Consider the following 18,392-nt stretch of genomic DNA (forward strand, 5'->3'; position numbering starts at 1 on the left):
TCTATCTTCTGTCATCTATCTATCTATCTACCTATCTGTCTTGCTATGAAACTTACAATAGGTCAATTTTGAAAGGAATAGAATAAAGATGGTGATTTTGTATAGTAGATTTGAAAATGAAGGGATGTTCTCAATAGAAAGGGACATAGTGAACATTGATACAAAGACAAAAGGTGACAATAGGCTCCCAGGGCCAAAAAAAAATACAAAAACAAACAAAGAAAATCCACAGTATAGAGATCAGTCACTTACAATAGGTCAATTTTGAAAGGAATAGAATAAAGATGGTGATTTTGTATAGTAGATTTGAAAATGAAGGGATGTTCTCAATAGAAAGGGACATAGTGAACATTGATACAAAGACAAAAGGTGACAATAGGCTCCCAGGGCCAAAAAAAAATACAAAAACAAACAAAGAAAATCCACAGTATAGAGATCAGTCTCTTCTCAAGGGGATTTACCTAATCGTACCCTTTCAGCATAAAGACTTGCAGGACGACTACAGCCAGGAAGCAGGCCTTTCAGGGTGATGCAGCACAGCATTAAGGCTGCTCCTTTTATTTCAGAACAATGTTGACCCAAGTTCAATGAGATCTATCAACATCTCATCTCTGCTGACTCATTTAGCCGCAAAAAGAGGTGCACAAATCAATTCAAATAGAAAACCAAGAAGGTGTGTAAAATAAAGGCAAAATGAAAGAGAGATCATTTGGGACTTCTGGAAACTTAGAAAAGGAAATCAAACCAAAAATACAGAAAATGAATTTTTAGCATTCTTCGGAAATTATTTTAGGGAGTGTCTCTGGACTGGTGCCATGAGCAAAAGACCGAACTTCTGCCTCTGGGAAGGGTCCTGTGGAGCATCATCCGTGTGCCTGTCTCCTCTACCTAGCACCCACAGCCCAGATCTGACATCCTAGAACCTGCACGGGGTGTTCAGCTGTCGGCCCCCACCGACCCCAGGAGGCAGGGGCTTTGCAGGTGCACTGATTGTTTTTCCCTGAGAAAATGCCGAATTCCGTCATTATTACTTTTTCACCCTTCACAACTTATCTGCATTAATTAGTTTATCAGGTTTGGTCATTAGTTTTCTCTCGATTTCATATCCCTTATTCTGTGCCGAACCGCTGACATTTCTGTTTGGAAGGGCGCTTGTTTACCATACACCATATACTTGATTCTCCCAGGCTTGCAAATATTCCTTGATGATGTTAACAAGACAGTAACTAAGAATAGCCATTATTTGGCTGTTTTGGGACAGGTGCTCAGTCTCATTTCAATGTATTCTTATGTCTCATGTCTCCTGGGGACACTTGCATATTCCTTTTGAACCCGTGCTACCTGACAGTGCCATCGTACCTCTTTGGAATGAATAAAACACAAGCATCTCAGGTGATTTGAATCTCTCCCTTGTGAGCCTTTAAAATGCACACTTCGGTTTTATCAACACCATATTTTGAACTTTCAAGAGAAAACAGTATGCCTGACAAAGTTTCCCTTATCAGCCGTATTATAGATGAGGGAATCCAGTCAGGACAGGCTTGTCTTCTCAATAGCGGAGAGTCAAGGACAGGGGAGGAATGTGTTACTGTCTTGCAGATCATTGCCTGCCCTGCTGGGTGTTGGAGTTGTTGTTACTGGTTATCTGTTTCCTGTCCCTGGAGTTTCCCTGTGGCCTTTACTTGGAAATGAATAAGGGAAACTTGTATTCAGTTTCCTGAGAGCTGTGCCTACTCATGAAGCCCACACCCAACTTCTAGTGAGAAACTCCTGATGCCCAAACAGTGGCTGGACCATAATCCTTTTTCTGTTTTGCTTCATTTCTAGTTCCTTTGTTTTCATTACAGAATCCACACTGCTCTGTCTTCCACCATTTCCTGCTCCAGGAAGTCTGTGCAGGAGGCACATTAGGATACTTAGATGGATTTCCTGTATTGTGAACACATGTGCACACCATCCTTTCTGCCCCCTGAGTACCCTTGTTACAACGTCCTTATGATAAAATGACACCGAAAATAATATAAAAGAGCATAATATAATTTATACCGTACAGTATCTTATGATTTGACGTGGGAATGGTCAGGCTTAGATGTCCACAGTTCCATTACTGGGCATGAAGTATGTCCTGCCTCATAATAATCTAAGAAATATTTTTTCCTATTTGTGACAAACATCTAAAACACATGGACAAAGCAATATATGACAGATGTGCCTAACTTCTGCAGCATTGCGTGAGCAGGACAGAACCTCAAGCAAGACCCAGCCCATCCTGAGCAAGGTGTCTCACACTGTGTCTGTTTGCAGTCAACTCCTAGTTTGCTTTTTAACAGACGTAGATGGAAAAGGAGGAGGAAGAAGAAAAGGTCTTTCTCCTGAGCCTCGGAGAAGATTCACAGCTTTTTGGTTGGTCAATGAATTCTGAGCACAAATGAGCCATTATCATAGCGAGCCTCAGCTTACAGCATTTAATGTATTGCACAGGACTGAGGCACAAATATACTTTGAAGGAAACAATGAATCTCAGAGTCAGAGTACAACTTGGTATATTAGTGGTCCAGATGAATTCTCTTAGATTTCTAGTCCATGGAATGGAATATTAAGCCTTTAAATAAATACACAATAAAAATAGCACACTCTTACTATAGGGTTACTGGACTGGAGCAGTAAATGAACTGAATAAAATTTTATGGCTTCCTAACACGCTGAGGGCTTCGCAGTGTCTTCAATGTTGTCGCTTAACAACATTTTGCACTCCACTGTCAGTGACACTAATAGCACAGATGAAAATTTTATGAAAAATGTGGAATCTGCATTGGTTTTATATTATGTCAGTGAAATGAATGAAGATCATATTTTGGCATTAACGGCTAATGGTGAGAACAGGAGTGGGGGGGTGTTCGCTCGTTCTTTGGCCCTGGAATGGATGCTTTTTAAAGAGTCAACTGTAATTATGATATTTGAATGTCATTATCATTAAACTGATGAATTATTTAGAAAGAAGGTGAATGAGGCAGATTCCACTGCGCGCTGTGCCGTTTCCTGCTGTTCTGCTGGGCTAGGTGCTCCTTTCTGAGCATGATATTAATCACATGGCTGGAGCGATACATTGCATTATTATTCCTTTCAACAAGGTCAAAGTTCGGGACTATAGAGCAGTTGAGGGGTTGCAGTAGAGGAAAAGAGGGAGAGGAATTGTGAAATAATGAATCGTATTGCATGTGCTGATAGGAATTGGCCCTACTCTTTGAAATAGGGTGTTTCATATCTTCTATTTGAGTTGTTATAATAACCTCTTTATCAACCTTGTTGGGTCTCACCTTCAAAGGAGGTTTTTGATAAAAAGGAATAAAATTTGGAGAAGAAAATTCTATTAGGATGATATCACGTGGATGAGAAAAAATGTTCTGTAGAATATATAAGCAACTTGGCCTGCAAACATTTTCCTTCAACCAAACAACAAATTAACAAGCAACCTTTATCTTCTCATTTCCTCCTTCCACCATCCTTTTAGAAATACAGCATTAGCCTGTTGTTTGTTGATCTCTTTCCTTAGGAGTCTAACAAAATAATTTTCCTTTCCGATCTATTTGTAAATGCTGTTTCATTTCCCTGGTTTACAATGAATGCATGTCACGAACTTAAAAATTATCTTGCCCATGAATTTTTCACTCCATTTTTGATTGGTGCTCAGTGAGTGTAAGGGGAAGTGACCTTGAGTGATTGGTAAGGTAGAACAGACAAGGCCTTTTACATGGGGTGGTTTAGTTAAAAGAACGTCTCCTTTCAAATTCATCCTACAAAATTCAGGCAAATGCTTCTGAATCTTGAAGAAGTCTGTGCTTTTTCATTATTTGGTTTGTGTGACTCTACGTCTTCTTCCATAATCGTAATTGCTGCTTTCTAAAGATTGGATAGAGATCCTTGCTTTCAGGGACTTAACTTTTCCCATCTGGCCTTATTTATGTCATTTACCTCCCATTCAGAGGTTAAAGTAACTAGTATTTTGACTCAAGACATAGAAGAAAATAAACAAGAGCCTGGATTCTTTGGGTAGGTTTTGAATGAGAGATTTTAGGAGAGTGTAAGGTGAATTTCCATGTGGGTATGTACTATTGTAGAATGGATTATTCATAAAGGACCATGGACTGCATGGCCAGGTAGCGTAGGTTAAACAAAGTCCACGTGAAGAAAATATGTTTTCTTCTCCAGATTTGGGGAAACAAGGACCTGGAGGTGGAAAATAATCAGTGCCTAGTCAACATGAAATCAAGAGTGAGATTTAAGTGAAACTTCTTTCTCTAATTAGATTTAATTTTTTCTTAGGTTTTATCTGTAAATAGTTTTAGTAAATGGGTGGCCCTATCTCATCATGAATAAATGATTTATAAAACCATTGTTAATTTACCAGATAATTTCTTCAGTGACAGTATATCTATGTGTCACCTGTCACATGGGTTGCTGTTTGGCCCGTGCTTTGTATTAATCAAGATCTTCTTTCTAGTATTTCACATGTCTTATATGTTCAGGTACCCACAGACATACACCCACTCACACACAAACACAGGAACATTCAGAGTAAGTCACTATCAGGGACAACCGATTTAGTTATTTATTCAGTGTTCACACTGAATGCGTAAGATTTTTTTTTTCTCGTGAAAGTACTTACATTATATGGCTTAATTTATAGTAAAGAACTGGAGTCATCTGAATGTCTCACTCACACATGGATTGTTTAGCACTGGCACACAAATGAATACATGACTACTGTTACTAAGGAATCAAAGCGATTGTCAAGAAAGTCACAATTTTTCTTCCTTATTTCTGAACAGGAGTCCCTATAAGGTTTTAACTTCTATTGATATATTTCTTTCTTGTCTTCAGCACATATTAAGAAGCACATTCTAGAACTTTCATGTGCCATTCAATTTTGGTTCTGGACATCGTAGTGCTAGCTCTCCCTGCCTTCCCAACAATCTCAAACTAAAATCCTGGATGGTTTGCACATAGTTCGTATGTGGAATTGTGTGTGCATGCTCTGTGTTCACACTCTTCTTGGCAGTTAACATTATGTAGTCAAAATGTCAAACAGGAGGCTCAAAAACTTCCCAAGAAATAAAGAGTCAATAATATATGGATTCCACTCATTCTATTTGAACTCCCTTGCTTTTAATTCTGGCCTAGTTTAGAGGAACAAATCATGTCACCATTATTTTTAAGTTTTGATACTTGACTAATCTGCCTGGGGAAGAGCCCAAATTTGCATTTACTTTGACAAGCTGGACACAGAGAAGAAAGGACAGACAGATATCAGAATTTGCCTTCTGGCATTTCTGAACCATGATTCTAGCAAACAGCTTTTCTCTGGGGTTTCATCAATCAATATTTACAAGATTCCCATGAAGTGGTTAGAACCAAGATGCCATGCTGAACAAGTCAAATGTGGCTGAAATTCACCCAGGGACGAATATTTCAGGTATTAAATTATCCATGGGCTCTAGTCAAGCAATTCAATTCTCAATCTGCTCAAAGCCCAAAGAAATAAAAATCACATAAGGAATTCCAGTTTGAAGGAATATTTTCTTTCTAATTTCTGACATACAATGGCAGGCCACCTGACATCACGTCATATCGGCTTAACTCCTCGACTGCAATGGGTGGGCCTGTTGTGCTGCATTGGTGGGGGAAATGTACAAAGAGATGTGGTCCTCAATCAGATTTCACCAGTATCAATCTGGACAGTGAGCAGTCATCCCTAATAGAGCAGGCAGATAGAGACAGAGCAGATTAGTAAGTGGATCGTCTTTATCTGAAGAGCTGGCAGGCATCATGGTTCACCAGGCACCTGAGTTATACTTTTAAATAGGTCAGCACATCGAGTGTTTACAAAGAGAAAATGGGGTGAGCAGGGAGATTGGCACTGGTTGGGGCTACGACATACAGTGTGGAGCACAAGGTGTGCTTTGATAGATTCTGAGGATTGGGACAGTGAGGAGAAAAATCATGTACTTGCTGTTCCTGTTTGCCATCTTGCTTGAAGGAAACAGAATAAACTATGTGAAGCTGACCAAGAGGACCAGGCAGGGCTTTGAACCTGGGAAGGCATCTTCAGTTTTAAAAACATTCAGCAGCATCATTACTGTTACCATACAAACATCAGGGTCAGGTCAAAATGCAGAGCTTATGTATTTGATTATTCATTTTTGTGTCGCGTCTGGCAGAAGACACACTGGAAATTACACTAAAGAATAAGAATTAGCTCAAAGTAAGGTGGAACTTTGTGAAACTAGGATGCTATCAGCAGAGTACACACACAGCCCACAGAATGGGAGAAAAGCTCTGTCAGTTACACTTCGGATAAGGGCTTGAAATCCAGAATTTATAAGGAACTGCAAAATTAAATATCAAGGAAATAAAACATCTAATCAAAAAAGAGACTGGTGAATTTAACAAAAAGTTTTGAAAAAAATAAATAGAAATGGCCAATAACTGTTCTTAAAAGTGCTCAGCATAACTCGTCATCAGGAAAATGCAAATTTAAACTACGTTGAGAAGCCAACCAGTCAGAAGTCTGACAAGAAGTGGAGAGGATGTGGAGAAAGAGGAACCCTTGTTCACTGCTGGTGGGAATGCAAATTAGTGCAGCCATTATGGAAATCAGCTCTTCAAAAATGGAATTATTATGTGAACCACCCATCTCACTCCTGGACATAAACCCAGAGAACTTGATGTCTCACCGTAGAGATACTGCACCCTCCACTTTCATGGATGCTGTCTTCACTACACAAAGACATGGGAAGAACCTAGTTGTTCATCAGCAGAGGAATAGATAATGAAAATCTAGTGCATGTATGAAATGGAACATCATTCAACTATAAAGAAAAATTAAATCACAAATTTGTAGGAAAATCAACAGATAGAATGCATACTATTAAGTTAGGTCACTCAATCTCAGAAAGAAATAAAACATTCTCTCTTTCATATTCAGACTCAAGATTATAATGCCTACATGTATAAATGGACGAGGACACGTGCATGTTCTGGAGTTTAGAAAGTAGAGCAGGAAGGTGCTTAAAAGGGTAACAATGAGGTTTTATATATGTGCACAGACATACATATATGTACAAAGTATACTTAACCTAAGTCCTTTCAATTCTCTCCCAAGAAAGAATACATTTTCAACACAAAAATAAGTCCTTAAATGTGCAGTTTCTACATGTGAATTCATGACCAGTTATTACCTTGCTGGAAATCTAAAATTTAAATTATATTTTTCATTGTTTGAATTTTTCTGTACACTATAGTTTTTTGTAAGTTCAAAAATATATATTTTACTCTAGAAGGAAGGAAGAAAGAGAGAGAGAGAGAAACAGAGATAGAGAAACAGAGAGAGAAGAGGGAGGAAGGAAGGGAGGGAGGAAGGAAGGTAGGTACGTGGTGGTGCTCACCATTTATCCCAGGTCTCTGGATGCAGAGGCAGGCAGATCTCTATGAGATTGAGGCCAGCCTGGTATAATAGTGAGCTCCAGACCAGCTGGACTACAGGGAGACTGTATCTCAACAAAGAAAAGAAAGAGAGAGAGAGAGAGAGAAGGAGAGAGGGAGGGAGAAAGAGAGAGAATTGAAACTTCAAGGAAACTAGAAAGAACCTTAAGTCTTAAATACAAAATAATAACAGTAGCAACAGTGTGCATGGGTGTGTATTCACATGTGTGTGTGTGTGTGTGTGTGTGTGTGTGTGAAATTATTTCAATCATCTGGATATCAAGTTCAGAATAAAGCAAAATTTTGCTTTGAACAGAGGAAACATGAGCCTCCTTATAAATACAGTATAAAGCAACACCCTTACCCAATACCAATTTTATTAGCTCTAACTCCAACTTTATGCAGTTTAATGTGAATATATGTAATTCCTGGATAAGGAGACATGATTTTTCCAAGTAGTATCCCAGTGTATTCTTTAAGTATGGAATTCTTCATGTTGTAACCAACAGTGTGGTCCATAGAAGCAGTGCTGTATAGCAACCCAACTCTGCCACTCACTAAAAGAGAGAAGCCTTATCACCACTATACCCACTTGGTGAATCTCCAGAAATGGGATTATGCACAAGCCCAAGTTGAGTTCCTACCTGGAATAACAGAGCTGCTCCCTACATCTCAATCTCCATCCTGACTGAGCAATGACGTCTTAACAACTGAAATGAGTTTTCGTTATTTAGCTCCCGTCTGTGAGTGGGTCATGTAAAATGAAAATCAGTTCCCCCTGTTTTGACTTGTACTGTTTCCCTTTTCTTCCTTCTCTCTCTGGGTGGTAGAGGAGGATCCCTGAGACTGTGCCACATAACTCAGATTGAAGACCAGAGCCAGGAACCTGCTCACAGTTTGCCACAACACTGGATTTGACAGCTGGAAGTCAAACCCTGTTTGCTTGTGTTGCTTCCAAGGGTAGATATAAAAGACATTTGCAAAGAATAATGGGGACCTCCGGGGAGAAGAGAAAATTGATTGAGAGGCAAGAAGTGAGGCTAAAGGAAGGAATTCTCCCACAGGACTGGAAAACCAAGCAGCAAGGAGAGATGGAGTAACAACAGACGCTTAATCTGGAAGTTTTTTTTTTTTTCTTTTCAGAGTTGGTGGATTCTCTGCTTTCGGTGTCTAAGATTTTGTCTGGGAATGCATGATTACTCAATATGCCAGTAGCAGTATGTGGTGGGAGCCTCCTCAAGGGCATGGGTGTGAAAAACCACTTGTTATCTTTGGAAGTTGGAGTGATAATTTATTGGTATTGTTGGGAGGATGTGTTGGAATTTAAAGTGAATATGACGTAGTACTGAACTATCTTCAAATCACTGGAGAAACTGAAGAAATCTGAGGAAGTAAAATGGGTTTTAAAGGCACCTGCGATGATCGTGCGTCCTTGAAAAGAAAGTAGCCACTGGAAGATGCCAGGCTTGCGGAAGACCAGGCAGATAAGGTTCTGCGGTGGGCAGCAGGTGTCCAGATCCCCTGCACAAACTCTGAGAGAGCCTCGGAGTAGCATGAGACAGAGGAGTGATGCTCGAAGATTCCACCTCAGACCGAAAGTGTGAGAGCTTTCAGTCTTCGGTTGCCTGTGGCTAGCGAGCTCTGCTCGTATCACCCACCTGTGCAGTTCCTTCCAGATTCCTGTGCCCAAACTGCTTGACAGAGACAGACTCAGGGAGGGGAACTTGCTCTCAGTTCAGCTATCGGAGATTTCTTTCGATGTCAGAAGAGACATGTCAGTGGGAATACCTCCACCTGGACAGGAGAGGGTGAGCAAAACTGGCTTGAATGTCCTGGGCCAGGGAATGTGTCTGTTTGACTCAGGGGCAGATTTAACTTTCAGCCCCCAGTGACCTACCTCTGCCAGCTGGGCTCCGTCTCCTAAAGGTTCCACAGTCTCCCAAAAATCACCTGGCAAACAGGCAACCTCATCATGGCCTATGGAGGCATTTCAAACTTACACCATAGCATTCACCCTTCGTGTTTACACTCTAGGAGCACGGATTGTAAAAAACATATTAGCTGCCAATTCCAGGGGAGCTAATGAAAAACTCTATCCTGTAGACCAATAATAGATTTCTCACTCTTGATGAAGTTTAAGTTACTATATTAAGTGTGTATCTCCATATAGGTCTTAATGGAACAACCACCAAATAAAGCTTAGGGTTAGAAGAAAAGAACAGCTTCTACTATCCTGATATCACACTTTTGCTTATCCTAGTCTTGGCTCTTTATTTCAGTTCATCAGATGGTGCAGCCACCTGTGACACAGACAGTGAGACACTGCATATTTTCTATGTGGGAAGAAAATATTCACATACAATAATCACTCCGCATGAACTATACATGACACTACTCATTTGGGAAATAGTGTAGTAAAAGGCTTCCTTGAACTTAAAACAATTTTTCTGATTTCTTCTCCATGTCTCATGTTATCGTTTGTCTTTATTTTACTCACTTTGTGTTTCCGTCTAACTCTGCTGAAAGTTCTCCTCTGATGGTACTCGAAACTTTCTCCATTGTTTCTAGACACAACAAATTAAAATCACAACAAAGCAAAAACCCCTGCAATATATTTTTGAGTTTAACGCAGGTTATAGTTCAGTCCTTCCTCTAGCCAAATTCAGTACAGCAATATGATGGATAGGCCACAGATCCAAGGCTTAGATCTAGCCCTAGAGTTGGCACCAAAACTGTATTACTCAGGAGATACGTGCAGCACATCAGAGCTGCCCGATGCACATTAAAGGTGGTTTTCCATATCTACTGTTGTGCTCACCTGAAGATGCAGACTGCCTCCCAGGAAAAAATGCTTCCAGTTCCTGCAGTCCCTAAGTTTTACTTTACCTATTGTTCCCCTGGACCACAAGTTCCATTCCTAGTGTGAGAGCAATGGGCAGATTTTGAGTATTGCAGTCATTTTTGGACAAGAGAAAATGGCACTTACTACAGAAGGTGGCTGGCCACTGAAGGCTCTAAAGTTACTTCTGTCCAAACTTTGTGTCTGCTGAATTTTATGTTTGTAGCACAGGAATGCTCAAGATATATATCTGGCATATTTTCTCTTCTTATAAACTCTAGGATCCCTAGAAGAGACATGATGATTTGTATGAATAACATCAGCTCACTCAGCTCACCGATGGATGCTAAGTGCTAGGTATTGGACTCTTGCTATCCTTCAGCTTACTGTCACAGTCTTCAGTTTGCATTTGCTACTTACACATACTCTAATTTGCCATCATTGATAACCTATTAAATGACCACTAAGAAGTGGATATGTCTTGGGTTTTGTGGTATTAAAAGTAAGACAGCCAGAGAAATTTATCTTTGAGAAACAAGAAGCAAAAGACCTCGTGACATGATTAATATCCTGGTTACCAGATCGTACAGAGGCCAAGGTATGAGAGCTTGCCCAAGGCCTTGCTTTGGACTCGGAAACTGTGGCTGTCCCTGTATTCCACTAACTACTGACCTTTAATCTCACACCAGCATAGAAAAGCACTTCATTATTTTTCTACATCTTTCTGTGATAAATGACTCAGTTTTGCACAACTTGTTCTCAAGAATGACCAACATTAAGCACTCATTTGTTTAAACTAACAGAGTGTGGTCAATGAATTCCCAAGGGAAGTCAGGCAGCCAAACACATCTAAAACGGCATTATTTAAGAACACAATCAATTCATTATCTTTTTCATAAAGTTCACATATGCACACATTAATCCTCATGGCTGGCCCTGGGCAGGAAGTTCTTACCTAAGCAACTTCCCCTCTACAATATATCTTTCCTGCTTAATGGCCTCTGCAGCTGAGATTTTATTGTGTGCTCACTTGTCAGTTGTTTATGAACCAGTCTGTGTCTTTGTGAACTGATTAAGCAGCTGGATTTGAAGTTGAATTCATAGGCAAGCCAACGTTCATGCCACATCCTCCTGAGGACTTTGACCTGTTGTGACCCAGTCTCCTCTCTAGGGGATTGCGAATGCTCAACATCTTCCTGAGGAACTTAAACCTGCTTTCCCAGCATAGAATGGTTACTAACTCCCTGGGTGACTAACACAGGAGAAGGTGGGTTCTTGTGGCTGTGCTAAGTGGGAGGGTTACACATCACAAAGGGACGAAGATGCGATAAGACAGAACTTTCTCCGCACTCAGCAAAGGTCAAATGATTTGAGGAGGATTTGAGAGTGGGCTTAGTGGAGGAATTCCAGTAGACTCTAGGTGGGGGCTCCGGGGACTGCATGAAAGCACATCACACGTTTGCTCCTGCGCTCAGACTAGATGCTAGTTCACTGGGAAGCCAAGGTAAGATGCCTCGCCAGACTGAAGGCGGCCTTTCCTTTACTGGTCAGCCTGGGACATGGCTAGTTAGCTTGCTTCCCCTTCTCCCCCTCTAAATTACTTTCCTCTTAAATTCCTTCCTTCAATTCTGTTTGTGATTTGGGGGTTATAGTTCCAAATCAGTAAAAGCCTTTGACGTATTGCCTACATACCCCCCTCCTATGTGTAAATACAGTCATAGACGTGAGTGTTCCTGGGAGACAAACATGGCATTCAGCCTAATTTTTAGACCAGCTAACTTCACAGCCTTCTGTGGTCAGCCACTTTTCCCAATAAGTGTGATTCCAGACTTCTGACTGAATGTCTGGTATGAGCAAAAGTCAGAGCAATTTTCCTTGTTAATGAGCAAAACACTGTGTAACTCTTCAGTTCAGAAGGAATTTTACACAGATAGATGACATGCATTCAACAAAATCTCTGAAAAGTAACCAGACCCTTCCCCACTCATCATTAACACATATGCTATTTCTCTCTTTAAAGTCCACCTGGAAAAGATTGTACAATCTTTTCAATGCTCTTTTAGGTAAATATGTTAGCTAAACAAAATCCATTTTCTGTGTTTAATCCAATTCAGGTTTCAGTGAATATACAGTGTCTTTCTTACAAAGATTCTCCTGTATTTACAGATTACAATTAAATCGTTCCTTAGCCCTCATCTCTAAATTAGATCAGAGCTGGCATCTCCTTTGTAGCACTGTTTCATGCAAAGTCTTAAAGACTTATGTTGCTTGCTGCTAAATTCCTACCCGAAAGTATTTCTGCCTGGAATTGGGCTGATTTCTTTACATGTTGAGCCCTGCTAAGATTGATGTTCATCATCATCTCTATTTTGAAAGTTGGGGAAGAAGTTAAAGAAGAATTAGGCCTGTCACCATTAATAGACTCCGAACCATGGCTGAGATTAGAAATCGGGAGCTCATAGGAGGAGGGCTTGTGAGGGGAACAGATGCTCCATCACTCACCAGTCACCTAACAGGTTGCCCTCCAATATCATCTTTATTTTATAGCACCATATTTCTTACCTCTGGGGATCTTTGTGAAATGGATGGGAAGATCAGCTGGGCCATGACGGATGAAGCCATGTTGATTGCCTGTTTGGCAGGACTGAAGGCTCTGAATGCTAATCTTTACCTACCCCCTTGGTGGCAGGTCCTGTAAGGCAATCTGGCCCCTCCCACCCCCAGGTCCTGGAGTTCACCCAGTTGTATAATCTCCTTTTGAGTGTGGCTACAACCAGTGACTTTCTTTTATCCAGGAGAATATATCAAAGGTGATAGGATGTCACTCCCATGATTATGTGGTATTATACACACTCCATCTTTCTGGCTGACTTGCTTTTTCTCTTCTCTCAGGCTGAAGTAGCAGCCTGCTTGTCTGCTCTGCCTATAGGGAGCACTGGAAGGCTGAGAGCTGAGGGGCTGAAGATAACCCCCAGGAGACAATCAGGAGGACAATGGCTCTCCCTGCCGTTCCGCCACAAGGACATGAATTCTGCCAGCAACTGAGTGATACAGGGAGGGGCTTATCTCTAGCTGAGTTCACAGATGAAAACAGAACCTGGCCAAAGGATACATAGATTCTTATTTTGTGAAACCTAGCCGGAGAACCCATATAGATCATGTCCATGACAACAGAGATTGCAATATGTGTGCACTTTGTATGAGGGCACCAAAGCTGTGGACACTTTCACACTGCACAGAACACCAACATACGTTCTTTCTAGGTCAAATAAAAGAGAACATGGGCTATTGCAAACTCAAGAAACAGACAGTAGCTGGGGTGTGAGGGCGTGATGGCTGCCCTCTGTGTCTGATACCCTAAAACAGAAGAAATGCCACAGTGCCAGTCGAATGGCCATTCCCACATGTGGAGGGCATTGTCTCTGCTTCTGCTCATTTCAGAAGGATGTTCTGTGTAACCGTGGACATGGGAACAGCACGGAGAGGATGACAAGGTTCCCCTCCTTGCAAAGGAGTTGCAGTTTCATTACTAGCCTAAACCTTTGGATTCCTACAAGGAATACTGACCTGTTTTTCAGGTGGCTGTTTAAAAAATAGACTGAGGACTGAAAAACACAAGCACTAGAAGAAACTGAGTTAGAAGACTGGAAAGAGGCAAAGAAGAAATGAACTTCTGAAAAATGGAATAAATTTGAAGACAAGGAAGGGAGGAGAAATGATTGGGTCCTTGGTAATACTATTCTGAGACTGTATAAAATGTGACTAGTTATAAAACATGGACTAATGGTGGCTTTCATCTTAGATGAGTGTGAGTGGTTCCCATAAAGTTTATATAAAAGTGAACAGAATGATCTTTTATGATTAAGACATTATCAGATATTTAATTTAGAAAAAATACTCACCCAAATGGGTAGAAGGTATAGCCCAGTGATAGAGTATTTGTCTAGCATACATAAATCCCTAGGTTCTAACTCTAGTACTATAAAAAGAAAAGGAAAGAAATATATATATTTATATTTACACATATATGTGTGCATGTGTGTGTGTGTGTGCATGTGTGTGTGTGTGTGTGTGTGTGTGCACACGCACAAAATGCAGAAAAGTAGATTCTGAGTCACCTCAGCACACAGGTTACTGGAAGGAAGTAGGGCCTGGTCCCCAGGAGGAAGTAAGTACTGGCTGGGGACTCCGTGTAAGCCGAGGTCATTTGATAACACATGACAGGAATGAGGTGATGGCAAATCCAGCTATGAAAGGAACTAATTGCTTTGCTGTGAGCCGATCTTTGCAATGCTAACAAAATTGTGCTCATGGAATCTCGGGGACCTGGAGGGGGATGCCAGAATAAATTAGAACATACCTGTTGACTCACATTTAAAATTCAGATGAAATAAAAAGTTAATGTTCTGACTCAGGTTCAGGACCAGAAAGAATACTTACTTGTCAGATGCTGATCTATATGGAAATACAAAAGTGAACCAAAAGTCGCAGAAAATATTCATACCTGAGTTTAAATATCTGAAATTCAGAATAACTAAAATTTCCCAATTTCAGAGAGTCAGAATCTTCAGACCCAGAGCCATGTTACCTTGGCTTACCTGTAATTCCACAAAGTACCATTCATGACCCACCTCTGTGGATGACCTGATAGCCACAAGAAGTTCTGATAAAACCATTCTGAGTGTATTAGTAATGGACAACTAGCCTCTGTCAATTCCAAAGCTCGGGTTGTCTCTGAACTGAGAACAGAGAGTCCCCTGCTTGGCTGTAACCTTCCTACCAATGCTCCTATCAGTGTGTTTGGTGAGGGCCTGGATGCATGACTTTCTTTTGTTCTGTTACTGTAAAAGCTCATATAACTGCTTCCACATTGTGCATGCTATTCAGGGTAATCTGAACCCATGTTTCCAAGTCCTGGTCACTCATTTTTTTGGTCAGAATAAATGAGCTGCTTAGTCCCTCTGAGGTCAGAGCTGTGTTTTGGGCCAACACTTAAATTAATCCATCCAATTATTTCAAGGGAAATAAAAGTCAAGAATAAGTCAAATGTGTTTGACCAACATGGTATCTTAGAACATGATTTGGCAATACTTTTTTTTTTAACTTTTGCAAAAACTTTATTGAGAATTTCATACATGCATGTAAGGTATTTTGATCGAATCCATGCCCACTCCCTCCCCTCCAATATTACCCCCTCTAAAGTGGCAACCCTAAAATCTTTTAAGGGTTAGATACAAGCTCCAAAACACTTTTGACATTTTTGGCCTTTGCAACAGAGTATATTGCTAACAGGCCCAAGGACATTTTGACTTTTATCCAAGAAACTGGCTACTTTTCTTTGGGGTCTTTTTACCCTAGCTGCCTAGCCAGTTCCTACCTCCTATTCTTATCACACCATCCTCTTAAGAGATTACCCAAATTGCCAATAGGGAATAGAGACACAGACCACTCTGGCTATTTCTAAAATCTCTACTTATGTCCAGAGCAGTGAAGATTTTGGTCATAATTTCCAGAGTATTTTGGGATAAGTTGATTGTAATTCCAGAAATAAAGTCAAAATTGTCCCATCTATTAGCCACAACCTTGAAGGTACAATGAGTGGCTATGAGTTTTATGGAGTGCAGTTTTTCATCGAGATACACCACCATCATGGGACAGAGATAGTCTTGACCCTATCTATAGCTATGGTAACAAAGCAAAACAGCAAGCTAGATTATCAGTGCTGTGTTAATCCTGTGCAGCAGGGGGCAGGGAGGCTCACCAGACCCAATTCTGGGATTCCAACCACCACACCTCCCTGCTTCCCAGCTAGGTGAATGTGGTCTTGGTGATTTAGAGGATGCCAGGTAACACAGAAGATGAACTGAGGCAGGATTCCGTGCTGCAGCTCCGGTGAGGCCATCAGCCACACAATCCTGTAATATCTAATTAACATTCCACACAGTAAGTTTAATAAATGCTGTGGTTCAACAAGTTGGTCTCCAGTGGAATTATCTCTTTGCTCCATCACAGATGCCCTGTCTTGGGTGAAGTGACATTCAATATAACTTGACAGTGTGTGTGTGTGTGTGTGTGTGTGTGTGTGTGTGTGTGTTCATGCGTGGTCTCTAGATAATAGTCAGATTTAAATGTTCCACTGCCAAGGGCCTTGAGCAAGATCAGTATGTAAAACCACTAGCCATTTAGGTCTGATGACCTGGGTTTGATTTAGAGAAAGGGTGTCAAGGCCTCCAAGCAGTCCTCTGAACTCTACACACAGGATGCACATGGACACACACACACACACACACACACACACATACACACACACACAATAATAAATAAAATAAAAGTTCTAAAACATGGGGCTGGATAGAAGGGTCAGTGGTTAAGAGCACTGGCTACTGTTGTAAACAACCAAGGTTCAATTCCCAGCACCCACATGGTGAATAACAACCCTCCTATACTCAAATTTCAGGGACTCCGACACCTTCTTCTGACCTCTGCAGGCACTACATGGCATGGGTGTACTTACACACTTGCAGACAACACACTCATCCACATAAAATAATAAAAAATGTGCTAGAACTCTATTCCATTGATTTGCTAATTCTCTCCTTATATTGCTCTGAAATAATAGAGAAATATCGTACCAATGGCAATGTCACTAATTTTCAATTCCATTGTGCAACTGAGTTCACTGCTATGGAAAAAAACAGATTTGGCTAAAATGTGACTAAGTTGCCTGGCAGCATCTGCCCCTATTCCTAAAACTTGTTTGACATGGCTCCTCTCCAGATGTGTCATTTCTCCCATGTTGCCACAAAGTCACTGTGGGGAAGAGAAAGCGGTGAAGTAGACACATGTTCTTCATCTCCAAGGTCTTGAAGAACACATAAAGCAGGACTGGAGAGATGCCATGATGGTGGTGAGGGCATACTGCTCTTGCAGAGGATGCATGTTAGGGTCCCAGCACACACATCATGCAGCTCATAAACATGTGTAACTCTGGTTCCAGAGCATTCAAAGCCCTCTAGCTTCCAGGGGCACTGGCATCCACATGGTTCACATACACTCATGCATGCATATGTGCATAAATTTAAAAAAAATTCTTTTTTGAAAGGGCATAAATCTACTACCTGTCCTAGCCTTAGGAATGAACATGCTTCAAACAAGAATACCGATAGAACTCTATTCTGAAATGGCGTTTGGTCACAGAAACTCAGTCACAGCAACATGGGTTGACTGCACAAGATCAGTCAGTTAAAACCTCCACGTGGCCAGGGGAGGGGATTCAGAGGTCTTCAACCCTGATCAAGGAACTGTGGATAGGTGAAGGTTGCTGTGAGAAGGGAGGTCATTTCCTAGGGAGTGATTGGCCTCTGATAGAATACTATGCCCCAGTGGATGACTCCTCACCCATATGGGTGGCACAGTTGAACTCAGTGGGTAAAGAATAAAATAAATTAATAAACGAAATGAAATGTGAATAAATTAAAAATAATGTAGTCAGGGTTATTCTTCACCTTGTCGCACACAATACTCACAATAATTTAAATCAATCCTTTGTGTTCAACATATTCACAGACTTTCGTTTGGAGTTCAAAGTAGGTATGAAATTGGCAGTTTAGTTACTTTTCATTCATTCATTCATTTTGTTTGGTTTTTCTGAAAGTCTTGTAGCCCTGGGTGGTCCTGAACTTGTTATATAGCTGAGGTTGACCTACAACTCCTGAACCTTCTGCCTTCAAAAAGCTAGGGATACAGGCAGGCGCCACTGTGTCTGCATAAACCTGAAATTTTGAAAATCTACACTGGCACTTGAATGCATACTACATAGATCTGTATTCCTATTCTTGGTATGTGTAAGAATCCTCAAGTACTTTCTCCAAATCTTCACTCCCTTTACCAAATAAAAACTTTCTCTACATTTGTTCGATTTACTTCTGATGGAGTCGTCTCAGATTTCCACCGTGTGGGAGGCAGGCTTGAGCCTAGGGTGAAAGTCTTACTGACAGCCATACAGCAGGCCCGAGGCAACGGTCCAACTGCTGGGGCCACAAGGAATGCCTTGTGACATTTGCTCCCATTG

Source organism: Nannospalax galili, unplaced genomic scaffold (assembly GCF_000622305.1).
Source record: "Nannospalax galili isolate Female #2095 unplaced genomic scaffold, S.galili_v1.0 scaffold15, whole genome shotgun sequence".
In the NCBI taxonomy this organism is placed as follows: Eukaryota; Metazoa; Chordata; class Mammalia; order Rodentia; family Spalacidae; genus Nannospalax; species Nannospalax galili.